The 18,860-nt window shown below is 47.6% G+C and overlaps 1 long non-coding RNA gene across 1 annotated transcript; it reads right to left on the bottom strand.

Moving 5' to 3' along the window:
- Positions 1 to 1,788: 1,788 nt before the first annotated feature.
- Positions 1,789 to 18,859, bottom strand: LOC134759504 (uncharacterized). Its single transcript, XR_010135775.1, has 2 exons — positions 18,672 to 18,859; positions 1,789 to 2,120 (listed from the first exon to the last, which is right to left on the bottom strand). It is a non-coding gene; the product is annotated as an uncharacterized LOC134759504 (long non-coding RNA).
- Between the last annotated feature and the right edge of the window lies 1 nt (position 18,860).

Genomic DNA, 18,860 nt, shown 5'->3' with positions numbered 1-18,860 from the left:
AGCAAATGTGGCATGATGTAAAAAGCTGACATGGAATAAAGACACCTGAATTCTATCCCACATCAGCTGTATGACCTTGGGCAAGTCATTCCCTTTCTCTGGGCCTTGATTAAAATGAGGACATTGGGCTAGATGATATCTAGAATATCGTCCTCCTCCAATATCTGCTGTTCAGTTCTGAGAAGTAATGACTTTGCCTTGTTGAAGGTGACCAGTTTAGCACCCACAGAACCCCATGTGACCCCAGACATAAGCTATGTCTGAGCTAAGGGAACCGAGTACTAAAGGAGTGGGGAAATGAAAGTTCTGAGCTTCCAATATCCCTTTCCCACTATCTGTTTCCCACCACTGGGGACCCACTACAGGGATTTGAATATCAGAGATCCAGAGCTCCTAATCTTTTGTAGAGTGAGAAGGCTGGAGGCTCCAGTCATCCTTGTAACCAAAAGAATCTAAAACTACTATTTTAAGAAGAAAGTGATGCTCATCTGGGTAATATTCATTATATTAATATGTATCAAAGCCAGGCACAGTGGTTCACAACTGTAATCCCAGCACTTTGGAAGGCCAAGACAGGAGGATTGCTTGAGACCGGGAGTTTGAGACCAGCCTGGCCAACATAGCAAGAGCCCTGTCTCTACAAAAAGTAAAATTAGGCCAGGCGCGGTAGCTCACACCTGTAATCCCAGCACTTTGGGAGGCCGAGGTGGGTGGATCACCTGAGGTGAGGAGTTCAAGACCAGCCCGACCAACATGGTGAAACCCCGTCTCTACTTAAAAAACAAAAAATCCACAAGTTAGCCAGGTGTGGTGGCAGGTGCCTATAATCTCAGCTACTCTGGAGGCTGAGGCAGGAGAATGGCTTGAACCCAGGAGGTGGAGGTTACAGTGAGCCAAGATTGTGGCATTGCGCTCCAGCCTGGGAGACAAGAGTGAAACTCCATCTCAAAAAAAAAAAAAAAAAAAAAAAGCAAAATTAGCCAGGTATGGTGTCACACGCCTGTAGTCCCACCTACTCAGGAGGCCTAAGTGAGAGGATGGTATGAGCCCAGGAGTTTGAGGTTGCAGTGAGCTATGATCAGGCCACTGCACTTCAGCCTGAGTAACAGAGTAAGATCCCATCTTTAAATATAGAGAGATAAATTTTGGGTCTAAGGCCAATATGTCTCTGCTCTCTGCTCCATTGCCCACCCAACCCCACCACTACCACCACCAGCAGCTGCCCTTCCTCACTAGAGTCTCTTCCTGCCCCTTTATATTTGCAATGGGCTGACTCTGTTAGTTCTTCCTGCCTGTTGAGTGTTCACCTGGTCCCTGGTAAAGGACCTGTGCCTGAATTTATCCTGTGAAGAGAGGAATGCCTTTACTTTCCCTCCAGACATTGATTCACTTCCTTTGCCCAGGTGAGTTTCCATGGGATATTGGAAACATTCCATTTACCAGAGCTTTCATATACACCCAGGCTGAAGAAAATATTCAACTATTGAGAAGAGAATTTGGGGAGATTCCAGTATGACAAGTAACAATACTCATCTGAGACCTGAGTTCTACCACTCGTCCTCACCTCCACCCTGAGAAATCTTAAATGCCCTCAGGGAAGAAAAGCTAGTCAGACTAATTAATGTCTTGTTTTCTCTCATTGAGTTGCCTTATGCTGAATTTCAAAGAGAATATCATTTCACTTCTCACGTATCAGATGTTGTAGTATGCTCTAATCACCTAGGTTAGGGGTGGGAGAGTAGTTGATATAACAACTTGAGGTAAAATAAGTATAAGACATGAATCTTACTTTCAAGAAATTTATAGTATATATTATCTATACATAAGAAGTTACCCCCAGAATGTAGTTACTTGAAACAACAATAAATATTTATTCTCTCTCTCAGTTTCTGTGGGTCAAGAATTCAAGAGCAGTTTAGCGAAGCAGTTCTGCCTTGATGTCTCTCTTGAAGTTGTAGTCAAGATGTCAACTAGGGCTGTAGTTATCTGAAAGCTTGACTGGAGTTGACCACTCTGTACTGCAAGCTGGTTCACTCACATGGATAGCAAGTTGGTGCTGGCTTTTGGTGGAAGGCCTCAGTTTCTCTCCACATTGGCCTCTCCATAGGGCTGCTTGGCGGCTGGCAAGAGATCCAAGAGAGAGACCATGGTGGAAACTGCAATGTCTCTTATGATTTCATGTTAGAAGTTACACATGTCACTTCCACAGTATTGTGTTGGTTACATGGGCCAGCCATCATTCAGCGCGGGAAGGGAAAACAGAAAGAGCATGAATACCAAGAGAGGAGGGTCAATGAGGCCATCTTGGAGGCTACCACATAATCTATCTGGGATTTCAAAGTTATGATAAAAAGTAATGCTAAATAGAAGAGCTAGTATGTTTATAAACCTACAAGAACTTTGAATATGCTCATGATAGAATAAATTTCATAGTTTTTCACAAAATGCCATTGAATAAGTGACTTCAGTAAACTCCATTTTCATTGAAACTTGGTTTTTTTTTGCACTCTTTGAAAACATTCTTCAGAGTAGGCTAAGGAATTTAATGAATTGTATGGTTGTCTTAATTTTCATTCAAAGGATGTCAGCCATGCTGCTATAACAAAGAAACCCACAAATATAGTGAGCCTCTTACTTCAAATAAAGTAATAGTACAGAGATATATGGAGTAGATGGTCTTTGGTAGAAAAGGCTTGCATCTCTGGGTCCATGGTGGCTGCTTAACGTGTCACCATGTCATAGCAAGCAGAAGGATGAAAGAGTGAGAGAACAACTACCTTTCCTTTTTAAAGACATGACCCAGAAGTTACACACATTGCTTCACTCACATTCCATTGACCAGAACATAGTTATGGGACCACCTCTAATTGCAAGAGAGGCTGGGCAGTGTAGTGTCTAGCTGGCAGCCATGCACCCTGCTAAGATTTAGTGTGTGGATAGCAGGGTAGCAGAGTCATATTATTAAAAGGAAGAAGAGACAGGATGATGAGAATTAGTGGTCTCTGCCACACTTACAACACATAATTTGTGGGGACAGGTCAGGTGACAAAAGTTAACAAGTAATTGGACCACATCTCTGGATCCAATTCAATAATTAGATGCACATTAAAAACATGATAGTAAGAAATGCTATCTTGCTAGAAGACTACGTTGTAAAAAACAACGTCATACAATTCAGAGATTAGTTTTGTAATGTTGCTGTGTTACGTTTACCATTGCTTTAAAAACAGGTTCAATTTATTCAAATATTTGTTTAGCCAGGCAATGTACTTGGCAGTGGAAAAACAGAAGTAAACAAGATCCTTACCTCACAGAACTTAGTCTAAAAGGAGAGACAAACAGGAAGATACAATATAGTGGGGTAGATCCTGTGACTAGTGAAATCAGGAGTACCGGGTGGGGAATTAATGAATGCTTCTTGGAGGAAGTAGTGCTTGTGCTGAAACTTGATCTATAAAATACATTACATTCAATCCCAGCTACCCGGGAGGCTAAGGCACGAGAAACACTTGAAACCAGGGAGGTGGAGGTTGCAGTGAGCCAAGATCACGCCACTGTACTCCAGCCTGGGCGACAGAGTGAGACTCCATCTCAAAAAAACAAAACAAAAAACAACATTACAGAGAGCACATCAGAGTTTAAATAGATTTCAGATTTATCAACAGACAGAATGAGGCTTTAATATTTATAACCAAGTACTGTAACCATACATATAGTATATTAGTTTAATTATCCCAACAAATCTATGAGAAAGATATTACTGCCATTTTACAGGTGAAGATATTGAGACCCAAGGAGGTTAAGTAACTTGCCAAGGTTACATATCTGTTAAGTAAGGGAGGCAACTTTCAAACTCAAGTCTTTTCAGATGACTTCCCCGTACAAAATAAAAGCACATTAACAAAAAGCAAACATTATCATTAAAAATTCTGGCCAGGCGCAGTGGCTCACACCTGTAATCCCAGCACTTTGGGAGGCTGAGCCAGGCAGATCACAAGGTCAGGAGTTCGAGACCAGCCTGACCAACATGGTGAAACCCCGTCTCTACTAAAAATACAAAAATTAGCTGGGGGTGGTGGCACATGCCTATAATCCCAGCTACTCAGGAGGCTGAGGCAGGAGAATCGCTTGAACCCGGGAGGCAGACATTGCAGTGAGCCAAGATCGCGCCATTGCACTCCAGCCTGGACAACAGAGCGAGACTCAGTCTAAAAAAAAAAAAAAAAAAAAAAAATTCTATGGAATATGCTTTCATAAAATATTTAGAGTTGCTTCTATCATAGGTGCATTCAAATGTATTCAATTTCTAAATTATACAAGGACTTTATTAATATACTGGATAATTAAGTGCTAGACCATGTACTCCAGACTATAAGCCTAGGACTTCAGAAGAGTGGCACATTGCTGAGATTTAGAATGAGCTGGGGAAGTCCAGGCTCAGTGGCTCACACCTGTAATCCCAGCACTTTGGGAGGCCAAGGCAGGCGGATCATGAGGTCAGGAGATTGAGACCAGCCTGGCTAACACGGTGAAACCCCATCTCTATTAAAAATACAAAAAAATTAGCCAGGCGAGGTGGCGGGCGCCTGTAATCCCAGCTACTTGGGAGGCTGAGGCAGGAGAATGGCGTGAACCCGGGAAGCGGAGCTTGCAGTGAGCCGAGATCACGCCACTGCACTCCGGCCTGGGCGACAGAGCGAGACTCTGTCTCAAAAAAAAAAATGAATAAATAAAATAAAGAATGAGATGGGGAAGCTTAAGCAGGGCTTGGATGGGCCTTGATGACCCATACAGAGGACAGTGCATTCCAGACACTGGAATCACAGGAGCAAAGCTGAAGACAAAATGGGCACATTAGTGAGACAATACTGAGACACTGAGACCCAAATGACTAAAGTAGAAGGTGTATTAGAAAGAAGCTTTCTGGTTCTCCCAGGTACAGGAGAAGGGAGAGATTGGAGACCTCAGGGTCAGTTTACCCCCATTTAAGTGGCCATGGTAGCTGTGACCTACCCCCACTTTTCTAGGAAAAAATATATTCCAGCATTCCCAAGATCTTCTATCTTCAGTGTAATCATATTGTCACCTTGAATATCAAAAGACATATTATTTTCCTAATGCTGGTCCGGGGCTATACCAATTGACAGACACAATCTTTGCTTCATTCGAGTTTCCAGTCTAATAGGATACAAACAGACAATTCAGAGAACAAAATGGGGCCAGCTTAGCCCAAAATAAAAGCATCATGATTCCCTTAAGATGTCAAAGTGCTTACAGCTGTATCATGTAGGGGGCCATAACAAATGCTACATTTAAGAGGACACTAGGCATCGGTGGGATGGTCCCAGGCTTGATAAGGTTACTTATGCCCCCAAATCCTTGCAGCCAACCCAAACAGTCGCCTGGAAAAGGGCTGATGGACAGGATACCTTTCCTCCAAAGGAATCCTGCCTCTCCTATATGCCCCAAAATGAGCATTGAGTGGGAAGCTAACCAGAGGGAAAAATAGGAGGTGCTATTAGGGTCAGACAGGATCCAGCAGCCTGGACCCAAGTGTGCGGAAAAGGCCATTGTCTGAGTGGCTTTCTGAATTTCCTGCCCTCAAACACCTACCCCGCCCAACATGCACACTCAATCTCTTGCCTCCTGCTCTGCCATCACTGTGATTAGGAGGCACTGCCCCCCAAGAGGACAACAGACCACTGAGGTTCTCCTAAAGTGAGAAGGGAAATCACCCAGACCCATCCCCAGTGGGGAAGAGCAAAAAGATGACACAGAGCAGGGCTTTAAGATTACTAGAGAAAAGTGTTTCCAGATCTTAATGAAGATCCAGGATCCTCCTTATCTCTCAACCCTCACTCATTTCTCCTAGTTCTACTCATCCAGGAGACGTAGAGTTTTCTGGCACAAGTGAGCAACAGCTGGATGGGGGTGGGGGGTGTGTCTATGTAGGTGTCTGTGCCTCTAGGCACGTCCCAGTGGTTTTTATGTGTGGGAGAGGAGAATTCAGCAAACAGGGTGTGGTTGTGGGTGTGTCTCATGTGGGATAAGGCATCTACAGAGCAGTTCTGTTGAGACCCTTGGGCTCCCTGCTCTACCAGCCCTGGCTTTGAGTCCATTTCATGACCCTGATGAGACCAGATTCCCAGCTGATGACGCCCATTCGCAATCACCAGCTTCCAGCTCTTTGGCCCCTCCCCCATCCACACACTTACTCCTCTGGCAGGCTAGCTGGGCTTTTGGCTGGGAACTAAGCTCAAAGCGGAAACAGGCAGTTGGAAGGTGTGATTTATGTTTCTGATTTCACCCCAGGCTGGAGCCCAAACACTTGGACCCTCTCCGCAAGTACCCGTCTGGCAAATTATCTCCTCCCCCTCAAAATCTCAGGCTCTTCTAGCCAGTCAGAGGTCTTCCAGGCAACCCCATCCTCACTACCATCCCCCCTCTCCACTAACACTACCAATCACACCTCTAACTCCTGCTGATTACAGTGATAGAAGAATTAACTTCACTATTACCCACAGGAGGCAGGATTCTCCTATCAGCCCCAAACAATAGATAAATCCCTCCATATATCTAATTTCCTTCTCTCCTGCTGTTGACCAATAGTTGGTAGAAACAAAGGGGAGCTAACTCACTCAGAATTCTGCCTCTGGCCTCTCAAGTTCTCTTTGCAGATTTAAGGTAATCCTCAATCCTGTGATTGTTTCTATCTCTAGAGACTTCTTAGAAACATTCTCAAAGACACCAGAATGCCATTTTCTTGCTCCTGATCAGTAACTTGATGCATATCTTTATCTGCCATTTGTCAAGAGCTGGAAAGCACTCTCCACTCCCCACAATCTGGAAGCCTAGAGTCAGAAAAGATATTGCTAGGAAGTGAGAATCCTCTAACTCCTTCCAGGGGCTCCCACCATTACCACTTAGAAAATCCTACTAGAAATCTAGTTTCATCTTTTCCCACTTTTAAAGATTCCTTATCAGTCAAATGCCCTTGTTAACTTTAGAGGGTAGTTGAGGAGGATTAAATGAAGAAATCAATTTGAAAGATATAAAATGCTGCTTCATAGGATTATTTTGAGGTTAAATGAGGTCACATAGTAAAATGCTTAGATCTATACCTGATACTTGATAACTATTAGCTGTTTTCTCCTGTAGTACCTCAAAAATTGGGGAGGGACCTGGGAGTTTGCCCTTCCTAGACATCCAGAGCCCATGGGCTCATTATAACCTTGTTGAATGGGAAGCTCAGATTCCTAAGTTTTAGTTTCTTCTTTTTTTCTTCTTTTTTTTTTTTTGAGACGGAGTCTTGCTCTGTCACCCAGGCTGGAATGCAGTGGTGCAATCTCAGCTCACTGCAACCTCTGCCTCCTGGGTTCAAGTGATTCTCTGCCTCAGGCTCCCGAGTAACTGGGATTACAGGCGCGCGCCACCACGCCTGGCTAATTTTTGTATTTTTAGTAGAGACAGGGTTTCACCATGTTGGCCAGGCTGGTCTTGAACTCCTGATCTCGTGATCCACCTGCCTCAGCCTCCCAAAGTGCTGGGATTACAAGTGTGAGCCACCGCGCCTGGCCCCTAGGTTTTAGTTTCTGAAGGTACATGGTTGCATGAATGAATGAGTCCATGCTCCATTCAGTTTTCTGGGGTCTGGCCTCTCCTTCCCTGGCTTCCTTCCCATCACCCCCTACAGAGCCTTTCCCCTAGATCACTGAGCTCATCCTGGTTACCAATTATTTGTTTATTCCTGGCCCCCACACAAGGACTCCAGCCGCAACCCTGGTTTTCCCCTGAGTTCCTGTATGAGACTCTGAATGTGTTGGGGTAAGATGGAACCTCAAGGATCACCTAGCCCAATTCCTTTGATTTAGGAAAGACAAAATTGAGAGCCAAAGAAGGGCAGACTTGCTCTAGTTGGAACTTCCAAGTCAAGTACCTGGATCCAGCCCAGGGAGTCCCTGTGTGCTTTCAAAGGTAAAAGAATTCTCATCCCCTTGTTTCTTTCTCTCTCTCAGTGAGTAGAATAAATCACTATTTTTAACTGCCTAAAACATGAGCAAAAGCTGGAGAAACACTCAAGGAAGTCCTTCTACATACAAGTTTACTGGCTTCTTCCTTATTTTCCTGGGTCTTCTCTAATTCTTATTTCTGCCTCTTCTTGCATTCCTCCCTTCCTCCACCTCCAGTCACATTTAGACGGCTTCTATGCTAACCTGTATGTCACTTGCATACAATTCAACAATAGATCAATAGATTTGGGATGGTTTTTGTTTTTGTTTTTGTTTTGTTTTGTTTTTTTGAGACAGAGTCTTACTCTTTCGCACAGGCTAGAGTGCAGTGGCATGATCTTGGCTCACTGCAACCTCTACCTCCCAGGTTCAAGCAATTCTCGTGCCTCAGCCTCCTTAAGCAGCTGGGATTACAAGTGTGCGCCACCATGCCCAGCTAATTTTTTGTATTTTAGTAGAGACGAGGTTTCACCATGTTGCCCAGGCTGGTCTCAAACTCCCGAACTCAGGCAATCCGCCCGCCTTGGCCTCCAAAAGTGCTGGGATAACCGGCGTGAGCCACCACGCCCAGCCTAGATTTGTTTTTAAAAAATGAATTTGTTGCTGAGTGCAGTGGCTCATTCTTATAATCCTAACACTTTAGGAGGCCAAGGCAGGAGGATCACTTGAGCCGAGGAGTTCGAGACCAGCCTGGGCAAACATAGTGAGACTCCGTTCCTACAAACAAACAAAGAATTAGTTTAAAAAGAAAAAGAAGAATGGGTCAATGGCTTTCTTTGAAAGTGTTTAGTCTGAATCCAACACCTAGGTCCAAATTGGGGTACACTTGACCAGCAGCTTCTATGCATGACCACCCCATAAGCCTCATAAAGGCATTCCTTTTGCCTTTGCCAGTGAGGCTCAAGCATTCCAAAGATAAACCTAGTGGGCTGGTCTTTCCTAAAGTAAAGCCAGATTGCTTGGGTTTGAATCCCAGCTCTTCTGCTTACCTTGGGCAAGTCTGTGCCTCAGTTTCCTCATCTTATGGAATAGGTCAATAGTACCTCCCTGATAAAGGGGCAGTGCCAATTAAATAAGTTAATACATATAAAGCTCTTAGAATACATACTATATAGCATAAAGCATAAGCTATTATTATTATAGGAGAGACAATAACTCCAGGAAGCCGTGCCTCCACCTCCATCCCCCATACATACCTGAGCCATGTGGCACGGTTCACCTCTCTTCCTGGGATCTCATTACCCTTCTCCAAACCAGCCCATCTGGCCCCTGTGCAGTCTTACCCTTATCCAACCCCCAGCTCTACCCCTGGGGCCCAAACCTGGGTGTAGGGGAGGGAAGAAAGGAAAAACGTGGCCATTTTAGGGCAGAAGAACTGTTAGAGGGGAGAAGGGGTGGGGGCAACAGGGAAGGGGACCCAGAGTTGGGAAGCTCCTTATTGGGAAAGGCCCCTGTCTGATTCTGGGAGACAGAGGCCAGGCCTGGGCACTCAGCCAAGTCCAAAGAGCAGGCCCCAGGCCCTAGTCCTGGCCACCAAAGCCAGCACCAGTGAAGAGACTAAATGTTCAGTTGCTTTGGGCCCTTCTCCAGACAGTCACAGGACACTTTCCCCTACCCCAGCCTCACCTCTTCTGACAAAATACCCATGGTGATTAAAGTAGCTAGAACCAGGAGTACAACGTCTCTGTGTATATATGTGTGTGTTGGGAGAAGGGAGAGACTCATGCTTCCGGGCCATAATAAGGTCAAACCACTGTTCCAAAAGTGGCTGTCTCCAGGACACTGCCCACCACCCACAACCCCCACTACCTCCCCCCAAGTCCAACGGCTGGCTGTGAACTCCTCCTACAGGAACTCAGCCAGTTCTGGGGGAGACTGCTGGTGAGGGGGGGCCCAAGGGTGAGTAACGGTTCCCGTGGGGATCGGGGTGCCCATGACTAATCAATGAGAGGGTGAGAAATAAAACTTACATTCCTTGACTTGTAGGGCAGTAGCTGGAGGTGGGAGGTGGGGCAGGGGCAGACTGAAGCAAGGACAGCCAAGTAGGGACGCAGAGAGGGAAGTGAGGCTGAGGTGGGGGTGGGGAGTCCTTCCAGCCCTGCTCTCTCCATATCTCGGGCTGAAGGAGAGGCAGGCCCCAGGTAACCAAACACCTGGGTTTCTGCTTCCCACTCCCTGGCAAATAAGCTTCTCCTCCAGTTCATTCAATCCAGGGCTACAGACTTTGAATGGGCTGAGGAAAGGGCACACTGACATCTCATTTGCATTCCTCAGCCCCTACCCCACTCATCTAGGAGTCCCTGTGCCCAGAAGACCCAGCTTGGAAAAACTCCCCTGTGCAAGGCTGAGAGCTAGACTAAGGGCATAAGAGCGGAAATGAGCTGGGAGCCAAGATGCTGAGAGGAGGAAGGAAGCCAGTCTGCTGCCACAAAGGAGTCAGGAAAGAGAGGGAACAAACAGCCAAGTGCTTCCTGCCCATCCCCTTCCCTGCCTCCCCACCAACCTCCTCCAGCCTGTCCAGACATCTCAGGCCCAGGGGAGAGTGGGGAAAGGAGTGCAGAGACCCACACGAAAAGCCCTCTAAAGCTTCCAGCTCAGCAGCCTTCATGGCAGAGGCCAGGGGCTATTCTCACAGCAGCCCCTGCATCAATAGCTAGACGATCACTCCCATGTCAGCCAGTTCCAGAAGCCCCCTTACCCCAATTTCCTCCACCAAAGTGACCCATTCCTCTCTGTTTCAAGCTTGCTTTCTCTGGCCCTCCAGTATCTGCAGTTGAAAGAGAACACCATGAGTTTGGGAAGGGATGTGGTGGTGGGGAGGGTTGGGAGAGTTGTAAGAACAGGCAGCCCTCTTCCCCAAACTGCTATCTCACCTCCCACTGCACTGGCAAGAGGGCAGGGGCAATCACACCTCACACACACACACACACACACACACCCCAACTTTAGCCTATTGATAGATCAGGATACAGATACCCCACCCAGGCAAATACACCAACACAAGCATGTTCGGGTTTTCAGACCATACACACACAGAGAGGGAGGTTTTCACCTCACAGACACATTCACATCACACAGGATCTTTTCCCAGCCTGGCCAGCACAAATGGTGAACATGGGAAAGATGTAGAAACCTGGGCCAACTTGGGCCCAAATATATTCCAGCTTTGGCCCTTCTCCAGGCCTGTTTCTCCATTCCTTGCTACTCCCCCAGGGCTTTCCCATGCAGAACGCAGGAGAAGGTGGAGAGGAGGCACCTGAGGATCCTCTGTTCCTAAGCTGTGATACTCAGTCAACTCTGTTTGGGTTTCTGGAACCCAGCCCCCCTCCCTGAGGTGATCACATGGAAAATGTCCAGCTGCGGTTGCTTGGAGAGATGAGCTCAGCCAGTCTGAGTGGGGCTGGGGGCCTGGACTCAGCGTCAGACTTTCCACTTCGGACCTCACCCCTCCTCCCACCTCCAAATACCACTCCAGGGATTCAGGAGCAGGAAAGGGGCCAAAGGGACTTCTGAGACAAATGTCACAGTCTTGGACTGGTTCAGAGAGGAAGGGTGGACACTGATGAAGGACGGAACAGATCTGGAAGCACCTCTAGTCTGCTTCATTCCTGCCTACCCACTTCAGGGAAATAAATCCAAAGATGGACCAAAAAAGACAAGGGAGACTAGGTTGCAATGTAATAAGTGGGGGGAAGATGACTTCAGAAATCGGTCCCCAGGGGTGGGAGTGGGAGGGCAGGGAACTCAAGAAAGAATAGATTCAACTCAATGACCCCAAAATGACAAAGGACATAGAAAGCTGGGTCCTAAATGGGAAACTGGGGGTGGCAGAGGAAGGAGCAGACTAGTGTTACACTGCCTCTCATTGGCCAATGAAGAGTTCCTGACCCGGCAGGAGGAAAGGATTAGTCCCTCCATCCAGTCTTCCAAAGTATATTTCCCACTCTCCGTGACTCTGCACCCTGCCCTCCCTCTCCTCACATTCCTTTCCCTCTATCCCCCGTCTCTATTATGCGCTTCCCCTTTCCTTTCTCCTTTCCTCTCTCCTGCCATCTTTCTAGAATCCTCCTTCCTGGTTCCTCCACCCCCTTCTCCTTCACCAATCCCTAGCCACTCTGTCTTTTCCTCTCACTGAACCCTCTCTGTCTACCTCTTTGCTCTTATTTATGTCTCCAACCTAACCCATTTCCCCCTCCTTCTCCCTCCTTCTTCTCCCCAGTGTAGCCCACAGAGCTCTTTATACATAGTAAGCACTCAAAAATGTATACTGCTTAGATCAATGGCACTTATTAGTTAATGTCCCTTGCACAATTCTAGGAACCTTAGAGCAGACTGAGATCTTTATTAGTTAAAATGTTGGAGCCATGAAGGGTTTTGATCTGAGAAGTAACATCATCAGGGCCTTGGTTTAGGAAGATTAATTTGCCTGCAAAGAGTAGGGTGGATTTCAGGGGAAAATGAGATCCTTTTTTTCATTTTCTCTCTTTCTTTCTTCAACTATTTCTTTCTCTCTGACTTCTTCACCATCTGACAGGCTTCCCCACCTGACCATAACTTCCTCTCTCCCTTCCATGAGTCTTCCCTCCTTCCTTGAGTTTTCCTTCCCTTTACCCGTATCCTGTCCTTCCTCCTCTCAACAACCCCCTTCCTAGAACATCTGTAAGCAATTGGCTTGTAGAGAGGGGTAGGGTTGAGATTTCCCAGCCAGCTGTGGGGGTGTGGCCAGCCCTGGCCGATTGGATGGAAGGGTGTGGCCTGAAGGGAGGGCCGCTCTCCCTAGAGGTGAAAGCTTGGAGTGCCATTCCACCGTTCCTGTTCCTAGGCACCCAGCTCTTTAATCGAACCCCAAACTTCTCTTCTTCCCAGGTCAATCTCATCACACACCCCTTTTCTATCTTAGAGATCTGGAAGCCCTACCCTACCTCCCAGTTCCACAATTCTGTCATCTGGAACCCTCTAGTCACATGTAGATTAGAGACTGGAAGAAGGTACGCAACCTCCCAACTGCTGGACATCTGTTGCAAGGAATATAAACCAAAGGGTCAGAAAGCTCCTCTTCTTGGCTTCTCCCTTAGGGCTTTGAAGTTCAATCAAGGACTGAGGCCAGAGGTGGAGGGTGTGGGTATTCAAAGGACAGAATGCAATTCAACCTTTACTGTAGGTAAGGTAGGAAGTCCAATATATTTTTGTACATTAGACCCAGAAGTAATCACTTGTGAATTGTGAATGTATAAACTGTATACAACATTACTTTCTTTTATACTATTATCTCAATTTAGTTAGCCTCAACCTTGGAGTCCAGGGGTTAAGAATCTTCTAAGGCTTTGTTCCTCCTCATGTTATAGCTCTGGAAGAAAAGGAGGGGGCTCTGCTTCCCAGGAGTGCTCCATATCACTGGGCTCATAAATCTCAGCCCCAGAGACTCTCCATTTTACTTTTATGCACTGGCTGCTGGGGACACCTGGAACCTTTGCAGGAATTGCTGTAAACCCCCTTTATCCCCTAGTTCAGCACCCCAAAAGGTTAGCTCTCCCTGAAGAGAAAGGCAAGGGGATGGACCTATTCTTAGCCCCGTACATGATCCCTGGAAAACAAATGTGCTCATTGTGAGGTGATGATGGACAGGAAGGAATTTGCAGCCAAGGAAGGAGTGTATGTGTTTGTTTGGGGGTAGAGAGATGAAGAGCGCCAGAGGTCCAGAGAACTCATGAGGTAGACTTATGAAAAGCAAGGAGAGGGACATGCTGGGCCCCATCCCCAACTTTGTGCCATTGTGTTAAGGACTAATGGCACACTATGCTCTACACACACACACACACACACACACACACACTGATTCTTACCTGATCAGAGATGCTGTTACCTCTATAAAGCCAGCAAGAGCTGAAGCTAGTAACATAGCATGTCTGGGTTTGGAGTGCAATCGGTGGCCCTCCTGCCTTCCTCCCCAGCCTCTTCCAATGCCCCTTCTGTCTGGGATTGATAATCCTTCCCAAGAGAGGGCTGGAAATGGCAGGCAGACTTGTGGAGGTGGGAGGGAACGCCTGGCTCATCCTCAACCCCTCATAGCCCCAATCGGATGTGCACTGGGAATCCTGGTGCTCCAGGTCCCTTCCTGATGGGCTCCAGATGTGCTTACATCTGGGAAGGCCATCCCAAGAAGCTGACACTCCCACCCACAGCTCCCACCCCGGATGGTTCTCTCCTCTGACTGCCAGGCCCTTGAGCTGAGAAGCTTCAGGCACCCCTTTCCTCTCCAGAGGTAGGTACAAGGCAGCAAAGGGGAGAGAAAGGAAAGTCATAGGGGTGGCATGAGTGAGCAAATAAAATGAGGTCAATGCTTAGGAAACCCCAGAGGATCTTATTTTCCTTTTAACTTCCTATCTGGGGTTGTTACATTTTGCCATAGCATTCTGGTGCCTCCAAAAACGCCAAAAATAAATAAATAAATAAATAAATAAGAAAAACTGAAGAATTTTTGGAAGAGAAGACATTAGCAAGAGTGGGGGAAATTCCTTCCCATTGATCTGCTTAATCTGGATTCCTGGGTCTTGTATCTTTTATCCCAGTGTCCTCTTAGCTTTGCTCCTCTCCTGTCAGTGCCCATCCCCTAGTCCCTGTCTCCATGTGCCTCTCCAACCTAGTCTCGCCTGGAAAAACTCCCAGTTTGGTCCCCACAGAGATATCTAGTCATAGTTTTTGTTTGTTTGTTTGTTTGTTTTGAGTCTGAGTCTCTCTCTATCACCCAGGCTGGAGTGCAATGATGCGATCTCTGCTCACTGCCACCTCCACCTCTCGGGTTCAAACGATTCTCCTGCCTCAAACTCCTGAGTAGCCGGGATTACAGTCTCCTGCCACCACGCCCAGCTAATTTTTTGTATTTTCAGTAGAGACGGGGTTTCACCACATTAGCCAGGCTGGTCTCAAACTCCTGACCTCAGGTGATCCACCCGCCTCAGCCTCCTAAAGTGCTGAGATTACAGGCGTGAGCCACCACATCTGGCTCTAGTCACAGTCTTAATCACTGGGTTCAGAGTCCTGGAGCAACAATAGAACCCACGCATCTTATTGCTAAGGTCTGCTTTTGTCACCCTAGTAAACATCTTCCATCCATCCCTCCTGTGCTCTGTGCAAAGTGGGGATAGAAAAAGGAGAGGAGCCTGGGTTTATTTTAGGCATAGGACACGGGGGGAGGGGTTTCTCCTGGGTCAGACAGCGGGTAGGGATGGTGGAGGTGACTCACAGATGATAGAGCCCTCAGTTCCTCTAGGCAGAGACCTGAGTCAGAGAAGCAACAGAGCCTGAGGGTGCAAATGGTCTACTCCTGTACTTTCCAATTTCCCTCTCTTAGACATACATGCACACACACACAGAACAACTCCCCAGCTTCAGCAGGCTCTGGATCCTGGTATAACTGGGCTCCTATTCTACTTCTGGAAATCCCCCCACCCCCGCCTTCAGCTTCATAATTTTCCTAAATATCCCACCTTCCTTCCCTCTGTGAGATCCAACTTCTTTGTTTGCTTGTTTGTTTTTGTCTTGTTTTGTTTTTGAGATGGAGTCTCGTTCTGTCGCCCAGGCTGGAGTGCAATGGTGCAATCTCAGCTCACTGCAACCTCTGCCTCCCAAGGTTCAAGCAATTCTCCTGCCTTAGCCTCCCAAGTAGCTGGGATTATAGGCACCCACCACCACGCGTGGCTAATTTTTATATTTTTACTAGAGACGGGGTTTCACCATGTTGGCCAGGCTAGTCTCAAACTTCTGACCTTGTGATCCACCCACCATGGCCTCCCAAAGTGCTGGGATTACAGGCATGAGCCACCGCGCCCGGCCTAGGAAGTTTTATTTCATGGACATCTCAGCTTCCACCACCCCTACCTAACCAGACTTTTTACAGCCCAACAAGACCTGAGTCTGTTTCTTGAAACCAAGGCATCCAGCCTTAGTGTTCTCAGAATTTCCAGGCATTTGAGAATCTTAAAGAAGCCACTGAGTCTCACCCCAGAGAAATCACATACATACAGATAAAAACTTCCATCCAGTTTTGGAGGATTAATGGATTGTATACCCAATCTTCCCCCACCCCACCCCAAGGACAATGGACCTAGGTTATAATTCCTACTCTAGAATCTTCCCCATACCTCTGTAGAAACCCAGCCCGGTTTACAGGGCTGACATTGCAGTGGGAAAAGCAATGGCTCTGAAATCTACTGGGATTGGGTTTGGATTTACCTCTGCCCCTTTCTGTTGGCCTTCGCTTAGTCACTTCTCTCCTTTAGGCTTCAGTTTCCTAACAGTAAAATGAGGATCATGATACCTTCAGTGCTGGATAAATAGGATAGAAGCAGATTAAAGGTCAAGCCCAGGGCCAGGAATACAGCATGTGCTAAATAAACCATTATCAGTACTCCCCACCCCTCTTCCACGCTAGTAAAATTCAGCATGACCCCTGGCATTAGAACTTGCACCTGTATCCTGAACTCCTCTGGAAATTCACTCTTCTGGTTCTAAAACTCCAGCCTTCAGGGCAAGCAGGCTGGCGACAACAGGAGCCTGCTGAGTGTCCTGGCCTTGCCCTTCACCCTTCTTCCTCTGCATCAAGCAGACCATGATTAATAATGGTCAGTCATCACAGCAAATCATTCCTACTGAGCAATGAAGGGACAGAGGGTACCAAAGAGGTCAGGTTTAAGAGAAAAAGCAGAGGCACTTGGAGACACAGACTTGGCCAGAGAAAGGCTGAGAGATATACAAGATGGAAAGAAAAAGCTGAGAGGAGATAGAGCATTTAGAGGGGCAGTGGGCTTAGAGGAGAAGGCACTGGGTTTGGAGTCTAAACACTTAGGTTCTAGACTCACTGCTAACTGGCTAGCCATATGACCCTGCACAAATCACTTCATCTCTCTACACCCATTTCCTCTTCTGAAGGAGAAGATTGGACTGATGGCTTCTACCCCCTCCTCACTGGCCTTTCTAGGTCAGTTTCCAGGCCTGGAGGTCTGTGCTGAAGTAGCTCTAATTAGGAGGGGACCCCAAGTTGAGGCCGAACCCAGAGCAGAGGAAGAGAGGATCAGGCAAAGGCAGGCATGGTGAGAGGAAAGGCAGGAGGTGTTGGGGCCACTGGGAGAGGACTTATAAGGGCAGAAAGAGCCAAGAGAGGAGGGATATTGGGGAGAGTAGAAAGGCCAGCCAAAGAATGACTAAGGGGCTCCCGGTGTAAACAGGAGCAGGGAATGGACAGGGAGGGGGCCTGTTTGAGTTGGCCAAGGCTGGGGGTGGAGTGGGGAGGAGGACTGGGGCAGGACGCTATGTCCCCTGTCCCCCACCAAGGCTCCTGGGAGGAGCTGAGTCACACACCTCCTTCCCTGAACCCCTCCCCACCCCCACCCCTAATCTCCCAAATCCTGGGAAAATCTAAAGAGTTTGCCTAGACTGAGAAAGGAGAGTGTTTGGTTCACACACATGTGTTTTGCTGGGCTAAAAAGCAATCAGGCCTCAGCCCTTCTCCTCCCAAAGGGGGTTCCCAGCCCATGGGTTGAGTAGCTTTCACCTAAAGGTTGCCTTTTTGGCAATGCTGGGCTTAAAGATCCTGACCCAGAGATTCCTTGGGTTCCTCACCTAAGAAAGGGTCAGGACTTGCAGATGTGAGAATGGGATACGGGCCAGCATTGCCCCACAGTCTGGCCAGGCAGCCTCTCCCTTGGGCTGCCCAGCTGGCTCTGGAGGGGGGCTTTTAAAAAAGCAGATGGGTGATTTGGGACAGGAAGTGGAGTAGCAGAGTGAGGGGGAGAGTCACGGCAGGAAAAAAACATTGACTCTGGGCACTCTTATTCTGAGCCTTTCAGGCCGGAGTGGGGCAGGGGACTGGGGAACAGAAGGGACAGGGTTGACTTCGGGGGTATTATTCTGGAAAGGGAGGAGTCCTGGAGGAAAGAGACTGAAAGGCCTTGTAGTCCCCCTCCCCCAGACTAAGATAAAGGCTAGAATCCTGAAAAGTGATCTCATCACACAAAGCCGGCGCTTGGGGAAGAGGTGGGCAGGGGGTCACTGCCTTCCCTTTCTAGAGTCCCTTCCTCTACTTCCACAGGGGATCTGGGAAGAATGGGGTCCTGGCTTCCAGCTCCCATTGTTTTTTGGTTTTTTGGTTTTGGGATTTTTTTTTTTTTTTTTTTTTTTTTTTTGAGATAGTCTTGCTCTGTCACCCAGGCTAGAGTGCAGTGGTGCAGTCGCGGCTCATTGCAGTCTCTGCCTCCTGGGTTCAAGTAATTATCCTGCCTCAGCTTCCTGAGTAGCTGGGATTACAGGTGTGGACCACCACATCTGGCTAATTTTTGTATTTTTAGTGGAGATGGGTTTTGCCATGTTGGCCAGGCTGGTCTTGAACTCCTGGCCTCAGGTGATCTGCTCACCTCGGCATCCCAAAGTGCTGGGATTACAGGTATGAGCCCCGTGCCTGGCCAGAGCTCCTAGCGTTTACAGCCATTAGGAGCTGAAGGTTGGGTCCCTTTGCAAGACTTTCCACCACCACCACCACCTCTCACAATTCTCCAGGTTTGTAGGAACCGGGCCAGTTTAATCAAGAAGGCACTGAGGGGCCAGCCACTCGCAGGCTTTTGGTCAACTGTCAGATCCAAGGAAGGGGCTCAGCAGAGGTTTACATACCCTAGGACCAAGAAGGGGGCAAACTGGAGCAGAATCCTCCTGATGAATGACCCCAAACTCTTGTGTTTTCAATACTAGCAGCTTGGAGGAGGAAGCAGCGGAACTTGAGGAGCCGGTGTAGGTCCTCTAGCAAACTGACTGCAAACGCTGTCTCTGTACGTCAACTCTTGTGTCCCAAATCCAGCTGGC

Source organism: Pongo abelii, chromosome 10, assembly GCF_028885655.2.
Source record: "Pongo abelii isolate AG06213 chromosome 10, NHGRI_mPonAbe1-v2.0_pri, whole genome shotgun sequence".
NCBI classification, from domain to species: Eukaryota; Metazoa; Chordata; class Mammalia; order Primates; family Hominidae; genus Pongo; species Pongo abelii.
The sequence above is the reverse complement of the archived record's forward strand: the minus strand, read 5'-3'. Positions and strand labels throughout refer to the sequence as shown.